Source organism: Oreochromis niloticus, linkage group LG8 (assembly GCF_001858045.2).
Source record: "Oreochromis niloticus isolate F11D_XX linkage group LG8, O_niloticus_UMD_NMBU, whole genome shotgun sequence".
NCBI lineage: Eukaryota > Metazoa > Chordata > Actinopteri > Cichliformes > Cichlidae > Oreochromis > Oreochromis niloticus.
The window spans coordinates 3,062,447-3,082,770 of NC_031973.2; positions in this window are offsets into that span (position 1 = coordinate 3,062,447).

The following is a 20,324-nucleotide window of genomic DNA, read 5'->3' on the forward strand; positions in this document are numbered from 1 at the left end:
CTACTCTGTCTCTCTGTGCAGGTATTGCTGTCTTCTGAGTTCTTCAGTTTCCCAACTGAGACATTCAAACCTCATCACAGAGCTCGTGTCCATCCTCACCATCATGTGGATGTGAGATTGCGCTGGATTCTGGTTATGTGGCCTGCAGCACCTATGAGGTATTTCAGTATTGTTCATTGTGTGACTTATTTGTAGTTTTTAGGCCTTAACATCAAATAAAATAGTGTTTTTTGTATTTTTCAGAACAAGTTCGTGCCTATATTTCAGCTTCAACTCTACACAAGAGGAACTTCTTCCCTTTCTTTCATCACAGCTGTCCTGTGCCAGATTTTCAGTTGACCCACAGAGAGAGGCGTCATTTCAGAAGACTGAAGCTCATCACAGGGATCAAGGAGGACCTCATGATCTTACCTCACAGGGAAATCTTCAGCACTCCACTGTAAGCCCGTCCCAGAAGATGGATAAACCCGGCATTCCATCTTCAGTGTGATAGAGACCTTTGCTTTGTGTAATGTTAGAAGTACTCCGGTAATCCTCATAGGCTTTGGACTTTTACATAAGAATATTATATTCAGTGCTGTAGAAAGTTATATATTATCCTCTCTGGTTACTCTGGGCAGGGTTATCTGAGGTGACTCTGAATTACTTTACGGTAAACAACACAATATTGGCAAAAAGCAGTGAAAGAATTCCAGACCACAAGTTTTTAGTTCAACATACAACTGACGGACTTTGACCTTCATCAGGTTTTATTTAATTGTGTCAGAGAAAATCTCATGTGCTCTTCATGGAAATGGTCAAACTGAAGAGACTTAGAGCTTTTTATTGTCATTGTGCACTTTCTTGCACAGCGAAAGGTGCAAAAGTAAGAAGAAGAGAAACCAATATACAACGAGGGGGAAAAAATAAATAAAATAAAATAAAATAAAAAGTAATGTATATGTATACATATATGTGAGTGAAACTATATACATGGTGTATGTGTAAGAAACATTGGAACAGAAACATTGTGGGTCTGTATACAAGGGCAGTTATATAATATAATAAATAAATAAGGGTGGATGGGCTATGGTTGTTTAGGGTGGAGATGGTAGTTCTACTGGGACCAAAATATTGCACATACCAAGGATATTGCACATGAGCCAAAAATATTGCACAGAACATGGAAAGACTGAGATATAAGCTCTGTGGGTCTGAGATCAGCAACTGATATATCAATGGTCAATGGTCAATGGTAACTTTATTGTCCCTAACGGGAAATTGATTTGCAGTATGTCCATACAAAAACAAACAAACAGACAACCAACACATCACATACACTCACCAAAATAATATAATATAAGCCTGATAAAACAACCTAGATTTTTCATCAAAAAAAGTGCAATGTGCAATGGCAACAACACTCATGGTTTAGTGTTATTAACTGTGATAATAGCACTAGGTACAAAAGACAGTCTATGTCTCTTTGTCTTCACTGCAGGCACTTTATAACGACGACCTGATGGAAGCAGTTGAAAATCATTAAAGAGAGGATGATCTGAACACAACAGGACAGAGTTTGCCTTCCTCAGCACCTGCCTGTTATAAAAGTCCACAAGCTGGACCTGAGGCCTCCCTGAAATCTTGCCAGCCACTTTAACCAGGTTGTTAAGTCTGGTCTTATTATTCAGGGACATATTACCGTACCAGGCAATGATACAGAAAGTTAAAACAGATTCAATAAAACTTTTATAAAAAAGAGTCATCATTTCAGATGAAACATTAAAACCTCTCAACCTCCTTAAAAAGTACAATCTTTGTTGGACCTTTTTCACTGTAGCAGCAAGATGTGAATCAAAGGACAGAGCCTTATCAAGAACAACCCCCAAATACTTATAACTGTCCACCAGTTCAACGGCTGCACCATTTACCACTGTTAGCGCAGGATGGGGCGATGTCTTCCTGAAGTCAATAACCATGTCCTTGGTTTTTAAGGTGTTAATCATTAAGAATGACTGATCACACCACGAAACAAACTCATCCACAACAGGCCCATGGGAATCCTCTTCACCATGAAGGAGGCTTACAATGACTGTGTCATCTGCATATTTAATGAAATGCCTGTTGGCCTGTGTACTGCGACAGTCATTAGTGTACAAAATATATAATATAGTGACAGAGTTACATGGGTGATTATTCCTTCTGACTTTTTGTCATTACATTTATCTATAACAAGCTGCAGCTTTCACTGACAGCACATGTGGTACTTTAACCTTTGTGCATTCAGTTAATTTTGCAGTTAACATGTGAACATGTCTGCTGTCACTGCTGAGGTCTGAATTTGAGGGCAGCTCCTGTAATCACAAAGAACACAATCATCACAAACTGAAATATAAAGTTGATCTCTCAAATCTGAAATAAAGCTGATCGTTCTGTCCTCAAGCCTTACAGATTATATATAATGTTTACCTTTGAGTTGTTGGAGCTTTGTAAATGCAGATCTCAAAGATGAGATGATGGAGCAGGTCTGAGTCCTGGTTCAGTCTGCTGCTGCATCGTGCTCACCTGCAGGAGAACAGACAAACAGTTTAGTTATCAGCAGTGTTTGAGCTGCTGCCTTTTGACAACAAATTTTAACACTTTAAATTAAAAATAAATTCTAAAAGGATGCAAGACGTACGGAATTAACAATAATTCAGACCGTTGTTTGACCTGAATGGTTCATGTAAAGATGAGGGGTTATTGATACAAGCTTTAAATGTAAATGATATTGTCATGTGGAGACAGAAACATGCTGCTTTTTGCTCATGTTTAATAATCAGCTCTGCACAGAAGCTGAAGGTCCAGCCTGTTGCTCTTACAGCCAGCAAACTGCTTCACTGCACGCTCTTCACCTTCTGCACACTGTCAGCTTACATCTCCTTCAGCCTGCCTGCAGCAGCCCAACTTAAAAAAGTCCTGACTGAGCTTACCTAGTAATTTTATCATTCACACTTCCTCCAAGGTTACTGCTATGACAGGGAAATGTCAACCTGCTGAATGCGGGTCGATTTAGCTCATGGCTGTCAACGTTCCCAGCCAGTTTGCCACAAAACCAACCCGATCTGCTCTGTTTCCACAAAGCGGGCGTGAGATGTTGTGATCAATGATTTATTTGAAATGATTAGTCTTGTTGTGCTAGCAGAGGGTTTTCATTATTCTATATTTCCTGTATTTTAGGATTAAAGCTCAGCTCTGTTCCTTTTCTCTCATGCTGTGCTCCTGAGCATTAATTAAACCACAGAAGAGGGGCCTGAAAACTGAAGGCTCTCCCTCCCATTCTACTTTTAAATACAACAAGTAAGCCTGCAGCGTGAGAGCAAAGCGCTCTAATGGGGTGATATGGTACTATAAGGTCATTAAGATAAGATGGGGCCTGATTATTTAAGACCTTGTATGTGAGGAGCAGGATTTTGAATTCAATTCTGGATTTAACAGGTATTTTTAACATGTATGAACATAAAGCTAACTTTGAACAAGTTTACATGGATTTTTATTTGATGGGAATAATGTAAATAACAATTAAACAAGAATATTTCTAATCTTCCGAAGCAAGATCAAACATGGATGGGGTGCTGCAAGTGAGACCTGCGGTTTGTCTTTTCTGGTCTGTGAGTGGAGAATCACACAGGGTGGTCTGCAAAGAGCTTTAGGATGCTTCTTCCCACTGACCACTGCATCGTCCATCCACAGGGTTTGCAGGGCTCACTCGACGGCTGCCACACCACTAAGATGTTTTCAGAAATATGCAAGCAGGAGATGGTGGATGCTATATTATTAGTATAATACTTGTAACTCTGTAGCAGGCAACAGTTTGATAAAGTGCTATGTAAAAAAGAAACCAAAAGATTAGTTTCCATGAGTTTCAAAGACATTTGGTTTAATACAGTAAATGTGTACGAATGACCTGCAATAATTCAGTCACTGAAATTATCCATGAAATTAGCCAAGTAACTCCTAAATGCGTGTAGATTAAAGAAAATTATTTTACCTGGATATGATTGTCTCTGATAAACCTAAGGTACAAAATATGCTGGTAAAGTTTTTCTAGCTCCTCCAGAATTTAAAATGTACAAAAAAACGGAGCGACATTTCTGGGTCGTGACCGGAAATACACAGAAGTGAGGGCGGACTTGAACAAAGGCTAGAAGGCTGTCCACTGTTTAGTTGTATACTCCTTGTTTGTTCAATAAAGTTTCAATAAAGTTTCTATGGGGGCTGTCCACAGCCACTCACTTCCTGACTACCTGTCCGCCGAAGCATCCTACCCACGTGACATAGGTAGGATCCTTCAGAGCATCCTTCCCCTGAATTCGGACACAGCAAATAACTCCAGCGAGCAGCACTTGATGGAAAGGGTTAGGGTTAGAAATGTATGACTGAATTGTATTTTTTAAATTGAATGAAAATCTTAAAAGTTTTGAAGTTAAACACTTGGGGTGTTGTTACTGCGTGTTTCATAAAGAGAAGGAGTGCTGCTAACTGAAACTATGTTGCAGGCAGTTTCCAGTTTCTTGTCTGAAAACGTCCTTGGAAGACTAAAAAGGGGAAACATCACCATGTCAATGATCATACAAAGAAGCACCAATGCAGCGCCCGGGGAGCAGTGATCTAATCCTTCCATGGATCCGAACCCCCGACCTTCCGATCATGGGGAAGCAAGGCTACCTACTGAACTGACCCAGTTGTTCAAAGGGGCACAATTGTTGTTTCTCATTTTGTTTTTGTACTCAGGAGGAATGCTGCTGTGTTCAGACACCAAATAAAGAGTTTTGCACATCATGACTTTATAGCGTTTTATCAAACACGATAAATTTCATGAAACACACACAGTATCAGCAGACGGACCTGCCTGTTTGCCATTCTTTTTTTTCTTTTTTCATGTTGTTGAGACAGAGTGATTGGCATTGTTGAGATTCAGAGATTCTTTTATTGTAACCATATAATCTGCCTTATGATAAATGCATTAATAACATGTTCTACAGTATTATTTTATCAGTAATATTTCTTATGGGGTTCATAATGCATTGAATATGTTTGTCATTACATTGACCTTTCTATTCACAGGTTGAGTTCATTTTATACACAATGCATAACTGTGCTTGTTTAGAGTTGATGTTCCATCCAAGAGGGTTTTAAGCTTCACTGGTGAGAGTGTCCAGGTGATACATGTTGAGGGAAGATGAGAACATAGCAGGTTAATTGCATGCATGCTTACAATACACATATTAATTTAGTAGCAGGCCTGAGCGAAGGCCCAAGTGTCTTCTGCTCTCTTTTTGAGACCTGCGCCAATTCCGTCTACTTAGTGATTGGTGACGAGGGTCAATTATCAGCTCTTAACGATCCCGAAGCTTGAAGTTTATTACCTTAAAAGGCAGGTGTTATAGAAAAGAGAAGTTATATGACTGTTTATAGTTATTAAAATGTATAAGATGCGCTCATGTCTGCCAACAATGTATTTTTGACTTGTATTGACGTGTATGTGTGGGCGTTAATGTTCTATGGTATAAAAGCAGCTTTTGATGAATTTTTGTCAGAGGAAGGCATATGTTGATGGTTCCTCTCCTGTGTTAATAAACTCATCGTTTGATTGCATTCGTCTGGTGCCTCCATCGTTTGTTGTCTGGTCTGCAGTTGATCGATCTCGCTTCATTTGGTGGAGAATGCGGGCAACTGAAGATCAGCAGAAAGAAGTACAGGTGTTTGTTGTCGGCGGAGGTTGAGGCCAGATCGGGTGATCGGACGGCAGACGTCACGGGGTGATTGCTTGACTACTGGGCCCACATATAAAAAGGTAAGGCACAAACCTCCTAAACGGAAATTGTGCTGGATTGGGACATAATTCTAAAATATGTAGTCAAGTGGCTATCCGTTGATCTCTGTTTTGAGTTTGTTTGAAATGAAAATCTTTGTTTGCAACAAAAGTGAAACTTAAGAGTAGTGTTGCATTCACGGTTGCTCGGAAGAAGCAGTACTGAGCTAAAAGTAATTGAGATGATGTGTTAAGGATTTTGGTTTAATAAGTGTCAAAGTTCAGGGGTGCAGACCCCCTCCCTATTAGAGACGTCTATTAGGGTCCGTCGGCGTGCGGTACTGGAGACTGACCATCTACCAAGACTTGGGACCTTGGTTTTAAAATTGGTTATGATCGCAGAGGATCATTTTGAGGGAGACACTTAATTGAGAGAAAAAGAGTAAATACCAAGCCAGCCGTGAGCTTGAGGTTTTGCAGCAAGCCAAGCCGAGCAGTGAAACTGAAACTAAATTTTTGAGTTATTGAGTTATTGTGAGTTATGAGAGACGATTAAAAGTATTACCTGTGCATGTGTGGACCCGCCGTGGTCAGTGAAGATTTGTGGACCTGCCGTGGCCCGTGAAAAGCTGTGTTTTTGTTGATATATCTGGAGAATTTGCGGACCTGTTGACGTCTCTTAAAGACGAGCAGCGGTGTGTATATCCGGGTTGTTGGGACCCACGCATACAGCTGGAAACCGTGACGTAAGAAACTGTCTGAAATGATTTAAAGTGCCAGCCGGCTGCAGCTCGGGTGTGTGAGAGGCTGTAAAAGTCTCTTTTCCCGTTCTTTTCTTGCTGGGGAAAAGTGCGCAGTTAAAATTTGGGTGCGGTTACTTCCCCTTTTAATTTTAATATTGTTTTGAAGGAATCTGTGTATTGAATGGGCGAGACAGACACTGGAGTTTTTACATTGGATCAGAGAGACATAACTGGGTTTACTTTCACCGTTTTGCTGACGCCAGTAATCCAAGGCGGGCCGGCACAGGTGCAAGTGTAGGTGTTTGTTTGCTGTGAGACAGCAGACTTAGAGTATCATTTTTATAAAACAGTGTGTTTAACTGAATTAGAGTTCCCCAGTTTTCTGGATAATTGTTTGCATCTAGTAGAAGCCCTAGACCAACTGGTGAAACAGAACAGTGAAGAGAGAAGAGAGGTTCAGCAATAACTGATATTGTGTCATATTATTTTGCTCTCAGCAGATACCGAGAGAATTTATGGAATAACTTATGTGGTCGTTCCTTGCCTCTCCAGAAGCAGATTTTATTATTGGAGGAGGCTTAATTTCCCTGCCGATAACGAGGCATGGTATATTGTACGTCTATAAGATTTGAGTTGATTAATTTCCCCGAAGGAATCCTTGTGATAGGTGTAGCTCAGGGGGAAACACAGGATAATTATTATATCCTTATACTCTCGGCATTTATGATTGAGGAGCATCTCCCTGAGTTTTTTGGTTATTGTTTAAGGCAGTTTAGAGTGCTGACTGAAATGGCTGAGAGGGAATCCGCCTCTGAAGGCCAAAGTTGAGTTTCTGTACCAGTAAAATCCCTTGGGTTTTTTTTTATCAAAGTCATACCACCAGATATTGATTTAGTTAAGAGTTATCAGTGTGTTATATTACCTCAGTCTATTGAAAGGAGATGATTCATTATTTTTCAGTATCGGCCAACTTAACATTCGTGGGTGAGGTGACATATTTGGAATTGTATATATATTGTGAGACTGAGGATACAGATCACCAGTTGGTTGTACAGGCAGCTTTGGTTGACTCACAGATTTCCCCGTTTTTGTGGGGTTGTGTAGATTTAGTTCAACGCCTTGTCGCCCTTTATGAGAGTGAGTTAGCCAGTTAAGAAGCTATTGGGTGCAGTCAATTTTTTCTTTTTACTTTCTTATTTACAAGAAGAGAAATACGCACTGTAGGCCCCTGTAAGAGTAAGAAATAATGCTGTATGCCCCTCACTGATTTTAAAACAGCCCGTTTTGTTGAACAGTGTGATTTTGACTTTAAGTAGAAAGAGCAGAGAAGTGTTTTGATATTGTTCATGTTAAAATAGTTGAAGTTTAGAATTATGCAGTATTTTGCTCGGCCTTCATTTCTTCTTTTTACTGAGGCCTTGTCTATAACCACCACGAACTAGAATTTTGCATAGAAAGTGGTGGGATTAAGTGTGTTTGGTGTTTAAAGCAAGAATTGCAGCCGGTTTGGTGCTTATTTTAAAGTGTTGAAAACTGTGGCTGTTCTAAGAAGTTTGTGAAATAAAAAGCTGTGCTGTCTGGCCCCGTGTTGGTCACTCTGTATATCAAGCAGGTATAAAAGAGGAAGTGTCTGGGTGGCCGACTACCGTACTTCTGACGGAAAGGAGGAAGTGTCTGTTCTCTGGCCCCAGAGCTTCTGATAGAGAAATAGGAAGTCACGTCAAGGAACTTCCGAGGGCGGGCACATACAGCAGCCATTTTGAAAGCAAGATGGCGGAAAGTTCAACCGGGACATCTAGTGGACAAAAAGTCTATAAGCCACTAAGTGATCAGCTTGAAGAGTTAAACAAAGCCATCCACATGGCTTGCACAAAAACAACTAAAGTAGCAGATAAAGAATTTAAGGCTGTAAGGAAACATGTTGAGAAATTATGTGCTGCTCAGCAAAGAACTTTGCAAGATAGACAACCTCTTCATCTTATTTTTGAAGAGGAAAGGGAGAACTGTGCAAAGAGATTACAGCAATTGCAGCAGGAAACATTAACACATGCAATAAACAGACACACCAAAGCAGAAATAAAACTCTTAAAGGAAACTCACGCAAAACTCTGTAAATGGATAATAATGTGTAAAGGGATTTCAGGTTGGATGAAAGAGGATGAGGCTCAAGCTCAAGAGGTAAGTTCACTTCTCTCACAACAGGAAAAGAAACCAGAAAATGCAGAACAGGTGCGCACCTTGATGAAATCTTTTCAGGAATTGCAGCAGGAAAATAAGAAACTGGAAGGACAAATATATTTGCTAAACACAGCAAAGGAGAAACTGGAGCATGCGCATGTGAAGCTAGCACTGCCTTCCAACCCTCTCCCCACCTCTCCTGAATTACCGGGAGACACACTGCCACCACACCCATCTCAATCACCAGTAGACTCTTTGCAACCGTTCCATCCTTGGGTCGTTCAGGCGCCATCTGCTCCGCCCCCTCCTTATGTTTTCCCCATAATGTCTTTAGCAGGAGGAGAGATCAGAGGACCACAAGGACAACAGGGCGCAGTAATTGGAGGTTTTGCAGATGTTGTACACCTTACTCCTGCAGCAGCAGCAGGTCAGCAACCTAGCGCACAGCCCAGGGCAATACAGCCTATGGGTATGGGAGAAGCAGCTTCAGCTAAGGCTGGACCCTCAACTTCATCTCCCAAGTCTGTAGATTTTATGGAGTTTGATCCATTAAAAACACAAGGGGAACCTGGAGCTGAGGATCAACTTAGCTACCGGTCAGGAAAAGTTGAAAAAAGGAATCTCTGTTACCCCCTCAACAGGTGGGATGGCCTCACCAGCCAATGAGGTTCGGAGGCTGGAGTTTACTCCACTGCCTACCCCAGCTAGAAAAGAACACTCCCAGCCAGTAAAGACAGCTGGGATGGAAAAGCCTCAGTGGATAGGGGAAGTTTATGGAGAAGTGCAAGCTGATAAAGATGCTCTGGCAGAAATTCTGCAAAGAGTAATCAAAGTAGAAGAGAGAGTAAAGAAAGAAAACTTGGCTGTCTTTGATGAAGAAGATGAGATAGAGGAAGAGAATGAGCCAGACTGTGTGGAAGGTTGTGAAGCTCGACCAGACACCAAAATGGCAGGAATGAAGTTGCGATCACAGAAAACTGTGTATCGGACGGAAAAACCAAAACAAAAGCTGGTGAGCCAGGATAAGACTATAGCAGGGCGAGAAAAACGACAGTCTATGTTTAGAAAATATAATTTGTTGAAGCCTGAAGAAAAGGAAGTGCACTTTAAGAATAGCTTAGATAACTTAGAATGGGAGATGCCCTTAATGTGTGGAGCAAAGCAGGAACCAGTGTATCGTTCATACAAGATGAGGGATCTGGAGGCCCTAGTTCAGCAGCTGCCCCCTATAACAGAGGGAGGAGCAGCTTGGTTAAGGAAGTTAAGAACCTTAACAGAAGGAGACGAACTTGGGATTGGAGACTTTAGAGCCATCGCAGGAAGGACTATGATTGCGGGAGGTTTAGCTGATGTGGAAGAAATTGCTAAAACTACCACTCTTCCAAATGATGTGCCATATAGTAGAGTAGAAGATAAGCTAGCTGACGCAGTTCGTGAAAAATACATAACTCCAAATGTAGGGTCAATACCAAAAATAATTTGGGATCCAAAAGACACTCCCAGAGAATTTTTAGAAAAAGCTAAGGAACAGTGGATGTCACAAACTGGCATACATCCAGGTCAAGAAGGTGAGAATAGAGATTGGTTCCGCGCTGCGGTGCTGAAGGGGCTGCCAGATAAAGTAACAACTGATTTAGAAAAGAATCCAGATTTTGCAGTAGCAGACTCCACCCAGAGGGAGCGGCATGTGACACATCGGTTACAGTTGGAACAAGATATGGTGAACAAACAAAAGAAGGAGTTAGAAGAAGCACAGGCACAACTGCTAAAATTACAGTTGGGTGAAGCTCGTGAGAAGAATAATGTTAAGAAAAAGGAGAAAGAGGGTAGTAAACCTATGATGGTGGTTCAGCCCCAGGCTGATCCAGCGCCCGAGCAACCAGAGCGTGCTCCCAGTTCTTATCCTGGTGACCATGAAATACCAAGACAAAGACGCACAGGTAGAAATCGGGGGGCCAACCATTTACAGAGGGGACATGGTGGACTCTGGCGACCAGACCCTAGAGCTCGTGGTCCGGGGAATCCCAGAATGAATTCATGGAATGTCTGTTACCAATGTGGAAGAGAGGGGCACTGGGCTCGAGAATGCCGTGAGTTTCCCCGAAGCTATGAACAAAGAGATTACCAGGCATGGGGAACTCAGAGAGGCAGAGGCGGTTACCAAGACAGACATCAAGCTCCCAATCCAAGTGTTGCGCCGCGGTCTCAGTATCCAGTGGGAGACTGGAGCTGGGAGGAACAGTACTGATGGAGCCCACAGGAACCAGGCAGCAGGGGAATGGCAGATCCCATGCTGTCAATGACAGTGGAAGGTGCAGAATTGCCCTTCCTGGTGGACACTGGGGCAACGTACTCAACTTTGAGAACGACACCAAATAGTGCAACCATCTCTAACCACACTGTTAGTGTGGTGGGTTTTTCTGGGGTACCAATGACTCTGCCACTCACAGACCCAGCTCTGACCAAGCTGGGCAAACAGACTTTGAAGCACCGATATGTGGTATCTCCACAAGTGCCTGTGAACTTGATGGGCCGAGATTTACTCATCAAACTGGGAGCCACCATTATGTGTTCCGCGGATGGACTGACGGTCTCTCTGCCCGGTGGAATGTCGCTACCGTGCCTGGAAATCAATTCAAAGAATCAATACTTGATGCAGAACTGTGAACCACCCCCTGCCGACATTTACTGGGGGCGCTTGGTAGAAGAAGGCATTTTGGAACAATATCAACAGTGGAGACCCTGGATCATGAGTCTTGCGGTGTACTCTTCACCTAGAGATCCATTCCATGTCACTCTCTTTTATGATAGGGATTTGGAATTGAGTCCGGTCCCTGAAGGGTCCAGACGGTGCTCTGTCCATCCCTCCGCCTCTGCCGCTTGTCCCCTGCTGGACACGTCCACGGGAAGGCAGCCGCCCTCTCCCGTGACGCACCACCGTCCAGCCCTCCGAGTCCATCCGGGACCCCATGTCTTGAATTTTTAATTTTTTGTTTTGTGTGTCTCTTGATGTCGCCTTTGTTATCTTTATTTAATAATTGTTTTGCTGTGCTATTTATTTCAGTTAGATATGAAAAATATGTGTATATGAATTTACAATCACAAACAAAGGCGAGAAAAAAGAAAAAACGTAAATGAAATTTGTGTTTTTAAATGAAATTAAAAAATAAAAAATAAATGAAATTAATAAAGTGTTTTAATTTTTAATAAGTAAAAATCAATGAATTACTGTGCCCACTGCCGCGACGTTTCGACCCAAGATAGGTCTTCCTCAGGCTGGGGCACAATGAATTGTAAGCTGGGAATGCACAGAGAGAGAGAGATGTTGTCTCTTCAACGGTCAGCTCCCAAATGAGCTCCTCTCTGCTGTGCCGCCTTTTATAGGCTTGGTTTCGTGTACGTGAGTTTTTGAATTTTGGGTTTGGCAATGTGTTTTCAAATGTCTGTGATGGTTTTAAACTACAGTGAATGTGTGTTTTTTAACCTTTGTAATGAAATTGTATTTTATGAAATGTATTTTGTAAATTATGTAAATTTTTAAGAATTTAATGTTTTTGAAGTGATGTATATAAGATTTAGAAATTTGTAGTTGTATGTTTTAATCCAATTAGGTTTTTATGAATTTTTTAGGGTAGGGTTAGGGGAAATCAAGTTTGGGAGCACGGTCCCCAAAAGGGGGCCGGGCTCCAATGCACAGACCATACCTGCTCCCGCCTCAGGTCTCCCGAGACCCCCAGCGAAGCTCCAGGCGGGGTCCCATGGATGGGGTTGGAGAAGCGAGGGGTAAGGGGAGGAGGGGTGAAGAGGAGAGGGGGGAGGGGTTAAGGGAATACAAAGTGGGAGTCCGGTCCCCGAAGGGGTCCGGGCTCCAATGCACGGTCCGTACCTGCTCCCATCCCGGGCGGTCAGGTTCCCCACAGCATGCCCCGGAGGGATATAATGGTGGTGGGCACTGATGCCCCCAAGTCAAAAAATTACCCATCATTGGGTGGTAGTGGCCATTTAGTGTTCCAACTGAGCCCGTCGCGACGTTTCGGCGTATATGTGCCTTCATCAGGCTGGGCTCAATGACTGCAGGGACCGTTTTGTCCTCTATTTATAGGCTTCTCCGACTTTAGATTTTTTTCTATGGACTTTCTATCCCTTGTTTGCTTTTTCTCTCTGTGCGTTTTTGTCTCTGCACTTTTTTCATCTCAACCCTAAATTGGGGAGGAATATTTTCTGCTCTGTGCATTTTTTTCTCTGCACTTTTTCATCTCAACCCTAGATTGGGGAGGAATTCTCAAAAATATGGCACCCCCTGTCCTTAGTTCCACTCTGTACTACTGATTAGTTTTTGGCACCCCCATCCTAAGTTACCACTCTAGGTTTTATTTTATTTGTGTTTTACGTGTTTTTCCATTTTTTTGGCTTTTCTTTGTTTTTTCTAGGGGAGGCCTTACGCCCAAAATTAGGGTTAGGGCAGGAGAGGGGAGAGGTTAAGGTCAGGGGAGGAAGGTAGGTAAGGTCAACAGGGCTACTGCAAATAGGGAACTCAACGCTACCCAAACGGGCGGACAGGCGACACTGGCTGGTTAGGGGAATACAAAGTGGGAGTCCGGTCCCCGAAGGGGTCCGGGCTAGGGGGTTAGGGGGTTAGGGGAAATAAAGTTTGGGAGCTCGGTCCCCAAGGGGGGCCGGGCTCCGGTGCACAGACCATACCTGCACTCATCTCAGGTGTCCAGGACCCGCCCAGCATAACTCAGGGGAGTTTTAAAATGAAGTCCCCTGGATGGGGTTAGAGAGGTGAGGGGAGAAGGGAGAAGGGATAAAGGAGGATGATGGGAGGTTGGGATTAGGGTCCCAAACAGGTCCATCACAGGGTCCCCTGAGGTTAGGGTTAGGGGTTAGGGTTAGGGTAGGGTTAGGGTTAGGGGGTTAGGGGGAGGAAAAGTGTTCCGGTCCCTGAAGGGACGCGGAGGTGCACGGTCCTTCCCTTGGGCCCTCCCGCTACTCCACTGCCTGTTACGGCCAGCAGGCACTAAGCGCCGTCCCCGGTACCGTACAGGGATCCAATCCTGGTCATCCTCCAGGTGGACCATTTTTTTGTTTTTTGTTGTGTTGTTTTGTCTTGTCTGTGGTGAAGCCTTTGTTATCTAATAATAAAAAAATTGTGTGGATGATGCAGCCTTTGGTATTATAGTGTAATAAAATGTATTTGTTTGTTATTTATGAATGTAGGTATAAATGATAATGTATCTAATTAATAATGCCAAAAGGAGAAATAAAACAAAAAGAACGGAAAAATCGCTTTTTTTAATGAAAATAAAAAAATTAATTAATTTTTAATAAATGCAAATTAGGCCAATTGGTAGTGTGCCCGGGGCAACGTTTCGACCCAACAGGGTCTTCTTCAGGCCAGGGCACACGCTTTGCAAACTGAAAAACTGGCTGCTGTAAGCTATGAGGAGATGTTGGTCCTTCGGCTGTCAGGGCAAGAATGAGGGTGTTCAGCACTCCTCCCCTTATATAGCCTCTGATAAACTGAACTGAAAATGCAGTTTTCAATGAACTGATGTTTGGAGTTTTTTGCAGCCTTACCTATAGTGATGAAAAAATACCGAAAATAGAAAATGTGCATATAATTGAGTAACATAAAATTGTTTTTAATGTTTTTTTAATAGTTTTTAACCAACATAAAAGTTTTAAATGAAACTTTGTTTTAAAGTGTTTTTAGTATTGTATAAACTGATTTTAAATGTTTTTTTGGTGTTTTTTGATGGGGTTTTTTTTATTTTTTTGTTGTTTATTCATTTTTGGTGCTTTTAATCATATTTGTAATTATGAATTTTGCATGTTTTAAAGATAAACAATGGTGTAAACAATAGTAACAGGAAAAATTATTTTTAACTATTTACAAATAATGTGAACAAATAGACATGAATTTTTTTGATGTTTTTCAAGATATTTTATACTTTTTTGTGTATTTTTTTGTGTTTTTTTCAGTGATGTTATGTATTTCTCAATGTGTTTTAAAATAATGTTAATGAACTATTAAACATGAGGGTTCCCCACGTGAGTGGGGGTTGGGGAATGAAAAATAAAGACCCCCCCTGGTTAGGGTTAGGGCTTATAAACAGGGTTGGGGTTAGAAACAGAAGATCAAAATGGTTAGGGTTAGGGCTTATGACTGGGTTGGGGTTAGGGTTAGGGGGGGGGGTTAGGGATGAAAAACTGACTCCTCCCCCCTCTCTCGAGGGCGGAAGGAAATGCACGGTCCATCCCCCAGGTGACCCGTTGCTGTTGAAAGTTGGACCGCCCGGGACGACGCTGGCGTCTCCCACGGCGGACCACTGTCCACCCATCATCCTCAAATCCAGCCATCTGGCTGTAGGGGGTTAGGGGGGGTTAGGGTTAGGGTTAGGGTTAGGGGGTTAGGGTTAGGGTTAGGGTTAGGGGTTAGGGTTAGGGGTTAGGGTTAGGGGGTTAGGGTTAGGGTTAGGGGGGGTTAGGGGGTTAGGGGGGTTAGGGGAAATCAAGTTTGGGAGCTCGGTCCCCGAAGGGGGCCGGGCTCCAGTGCACAGTCCATACCTGCTCTCACTTCAGGTGTCCAGGACTCCCCCAGCATGACCAGAAAGAGGTTTAAAATGAAACCCTGTGAATGGGGTTAGAGAGGTGAGGGGAGGAAAGATGAGGACAAATAATGGGGGATTAGGATTAGGATCCAAATTGAATAAATCCTAGGGTCCACTGAGGTTAGGTTTAGGGTCCATTTGAAGGGTGGGGGGATAATCAAGTCCTGCTATCCAATTAAGGGTTAAAGCGGTTAGGTTTAGAGCCAGAATTGAGTTTTGCATAGGGTCCGCTGAGGTTAGGTTTAGGGCCAGTTTCGGGGGTAAGATGCTCCCCAGTTAGATTTGGGAAGAAGCTGAGATGTGCAGAATCAGGGGCAGTAGTAGTAGTTGATGGGGGGTTAGGGGTTAGGGGGTTAGGGTTAGGGTTAGGGGTTAGGGGGGGGGGTTAGGGTAGGGTTAGGGTTAGGGTTAGGGTTAGGGTTAGGGGTTAGGGGGTTAGGGTTAGGGTTAGGGGTTAGGGTTAGGGGGTTAGGGTTAGGGTTAGGGGTTAGGGGGTTAGGGTTAGGGATGAAAAACTGACTCCTCCCCCCTCTCTCGAGGGCGGAAGGAAATGCACGGTCCATCCCCCAGGTGACCCGTTGCTGTTGAAAGTTGGACCGCCCGGGACGACGCTGGCGTCTCCCACGGCGGACCACTGTCCACCCATCATCCTCAAATCCAGCCATCTGGCTGTATGATTTTTAATTGTGTGTAATGTCGCCTTTGCTATATATGTAATAAAGAAAACCTGGTTGTGTATTTATTAATGTAGGTATTTATTTATTTATTTAGGTATTTATTGTCGTTAATAGAAAAATAAAATCAAAGAAAAACAAATGAAAATGTAAATTAAAGTAATGTAATTTTTAACGTGTGCCGCCGCGACGTTTCGGCCCTGAAAAGGGCCTTCTTCAGGCTATGGCACAAAAACAATGAAAACTGTAAGCTGTACTGTCTATGTGTCAGAGATGTTGCTCTGTCAGTGTCTCAAGGCGAAATGCCCTCTCTCGCTGTAGCCACTCCTTTTATACCCTCTGTTCAGTTCCAAATTCCATTCGCTTTTTCCAATCAATTTTCCTTTCTATGTATTTTGCCCTTTCATTTTAATTCTCAAAAATACCATTTCCATGGATTATGATATCACCCTGTCGGTACTACATTATTATAGGCCCCAATATATTTATTTATCCTATTTTACCGTACCATTTTTTAAGGAAGTTTTTAATTATAGAATTTTAATCCCAAATTAGATTCAATGAATTTTCAACATGAATTTTGTATTTGTAAATTTTTAAAGTTTTTAAATTTAAATTCCCAACCCCCATGTGCCCATTGTGTTTATGATCAAAATATGAAACCTTTACCCTGTACCCATGTTTTTAATTTGTAAATACGTTTTTAGTGAATTCCCAATTAAGTTTTTTAAGCATGTAAATTTGTACTTCCCCCATTAATTTTATCCCATCATTCCCCATTTGTATCAACCCATATCATATTATTAATTAATTATTATTTATTGTAAAATTCGAAATTTCTAACTCCCCCCAGTTATTACAGTGGGGGATAGGGGCAAATGGGGTAAGGGGGGTACGGTTAAAGTTAGGGCCAGTTGTGGGGGTGGGGTTAAGGTTAGGGCCAATTGAGGGGGTTGGTTAGGGTTAGGGCAAGTGTAGAGGCGGGGTTAAGGTTAGGGTCAGTTAAGGGGGTGGGCTTAGAATTAGGGTTGGGGTATAGGGTCAGATTAAATTTAGGGGTTCGATTGGGGTTGGGGTTAGGCGTAGGGGTGGGAAACGGTTAAGGTTAGGGTCTGGGTTCTGGGCTAGGGGTCGAAGGTCATCTCCAGTTCAGTCCCACCTAACTCATCCCTACGTATCAACTTAGAAACCCTCAATCATAATCAACCATCCAAATTCAGCGCCATCTAGTGTTTAGTCCATTCGGTTCTCTCGTATCCAACCAATAAATCCAGCGCCTCTCAAATCTCTTCCTCTCCCAATCTGTCCATAGGGCATTCCGTTGAAGACCAGCAACTCTCAGACACTTATAGCTATGCTTTACAAAATGTTGTACTAGTGGAGTATGCCCCTCCTTTTGGTTTTTGATATTATATCGATGTTGCGTCATCCGAACCGCAATGGAGTTCTTGGTTTCTCCCACATATTGCATGCCACATTTCTCACAGAAAATGATATATACACAATTTGTGGACTGCGGCGTGAAGCGTTGACGCACAGGAAAAATTGTCTTCTTTAGTCTGTTTTTGACCAAGTTCAAAGTGCAAAAGGTGCCAAACAATACTGTTGGCTTTAAAAATTGCTGACTTGGCAGCCTCGCTCTCACCAAGTAGTCTCGTAAGTTTTTATTCCTCCTGTATGCAGAAATTACTGTTCTGTTTGGTAACACTCCTGTGTTCCCCAATAAAGAATCAAAATTATCCTTCAGCTTTTTGTGTATCCGAATATTAAACAAAGAATACGTAGTTATGAGTGGGATTCGCTCCCCTTCCGGTGCCTCCTTCCGGTCCAAATAGGATCTAAGGCACTGTCTCAAAAATTGCCGAGAGTATCCTCTCTGTCTCAAGGCGACAAACAACTCCTTTACTGCTTCCCAAAAATCCTCCTGTCTCGTACAGATTCTGTGAAACCGGAGTAGCTGTGCTTTGACGATACCTCCATACGTATGCCGGGGGTGGAAACTCGTTTTGTACAATAATGCATGCGTATCTGTCTTTTTGAAAAATACTTTTATATCTAATTTATTATCCAATTCAAAATTTGGTCCCTTATACAACGTAGTGTCCAAAAAATCAATTTTTCTATCATCCAATTCATATTTGCATTGTATTGACCAATCATGGGCATTCAAGTTTTTAATGAAGTCCTCAAATTCGCTTTTCGAATAGGTCCAAACCCCCCATATGTCATCGAGGTAGCGTAAGTAGTGGAGAGGCTTCTTTGGGCACTTCTCCAAGGCCTCCTCCTCCCACTTAGCCATAAATATGTTGGCGTAAGCGGGGGCGAACCGCTTCCCCATTGCCGTCCCCTTGATTTGCAGAAAAAAATCCCCATTAAACTCAAAATCGTTGCGTCTAAGATTAATATCGAGCAACTCTAAAATCTCCTTATCCGGTCTACTTTCGTCAGGATACTTCTGAAAGATCTCTCTGACCGCCTGCAACCCCGCTGCAATGTCTATATTAGTGTACAGACTATCAATGTCTATCGAAAAAGAAAAGCGCCAGCTGGGATTGTCAAGGACTTAACCAAATCAATGAAATCATAACTATCCTTTACATAGGACGGATGCCTGACTGACAACGGATTCAAATAAAAATCAATAAATTCAGCTGTCTGGTATGTCTCGCTACCGCAGTCTGAGACAATGGGTCTGCCTGGTGGGATTTCATGGGGAACCGGCCATGTCTCAGGTTCTTTGTGAATCTTAGGCAAAATATAAAACCTTCTGGGCCGCGGTTGCCCCTCTCCTTTCAAATAGGACCTCTGTTTTTTATTTATGACCCTTTTGTTAACGAGGTCATCCAGAATCCTACTCACCATTGGTATGGTTTTTAAGTAAATTGGCTCCTTCAACTGTTTATAATAAACGGTGTCAGACAACTGTCTTCTAACCTCCGAAATATATTGATCCCTTGACATGATTACCACCGCGCTCCCCTTATCAGCTGGTTTAATGACAATGGTCTTATTACCTGCCAATTCCCTCAAGGCTTTCACCTCCGCCACTGATAAGTTGGGAGCTTTTTTAATGACCCGGAAGCCCGAATCCATGATGTTATTATCCTCCGTCACCAATGAGCCAACCTCAGGTGGCAATTTTGCAAGTGGTGGTTCCCAATTAGACGTTCCCACAAATGGTGGTTTTTTGGTCTTCCGTGAGTCCTTGAAATATGCGGCCAATTTTATTCGTCTATGGTAATTTTGAATGTCCAATTTAAGTGTTGTTTTTGATGTCTATGTAGGCCAATCATGGGAACAAAGGACAATCCCCTGTTCAACAAATCAAATTGTGCCCTCGTAAGGGTAAAATTTCTGGCCAGATTCACCACATTTTGTGACACAAGGGGCCGGAGCCCCCTCTGCCCCCCTGAGACAGGCTTAAGGGGATCTCAAGTTTAAAAACGAGACCCAATGCCTGAACATTGCTCTCGCTGTGGTCCTGGTCCAGTGGACCTCATCATTCTCCGTTCCAAAATCCTCCTCCCTCAATTTGGGGATAAAGGGCAGGTTCCTGGAAATGTGACCGTTCATGGTCCTCAGTGTCTGGATCTCCTCCCCACTCAAACCAGATGAAAAATTGATGAGAGGAACCCAGATTTCGGAGAACGGGAAGCGGTTCTTCGCTGCCCTAACGGCCCCAACCATCTGCTTGATGGCCGTTTCCTTCGCACTCTGATTTCTATTATTCAATCCGAATGCCAGGACCACCTTCTCTACGTTGGAATGAACGGTGGCTTTCCTCAAAAGTGCTTGCGCATGTCGGAAATTGGCCCAGGGAAGCTATCAATCTGCAGGTCCGACAGCGAGTGGCTCGGAAACCTTGCCAGATTGGAGTCCCCCAGGATCACCCACTTTTTCCGGATGCACAGCCCCAGTCAATCATTTTTCTCTCCGTATGGATGTGTCTCTTTACACCAAAATACTGCCTCGGGCTTGAGGCCCGATTCTGCCGCTCTGCTGAACTATTCAGTTCTAGGCTAATCCTGCATCATCTCGGGTGTCATCAGGAGCAGCTGTATCCTCCCTCACTCTCTGGGAAGTTGGAACTAACGTAGGTGTTCTATCCTGCCTTACTTCGTCCTCTCTCTCCTCCAACAGGGAATTCTGTGGACTTTCCCGTATCACCTGCACCGGATCCCCATCCTGCGAGGAATCCATCTCCTCCAGTTCCAACAAAAAATTGGACTCAGGTATGACACATCCCTGTCTAATACCCCTCGTCCGCGGCAGTCTCTGTTGTAGTGGAGAAGCCGGTTGGCCCTCTCCACCACCAGAGCGTCCTGCTGGGTCAGCTGGACCC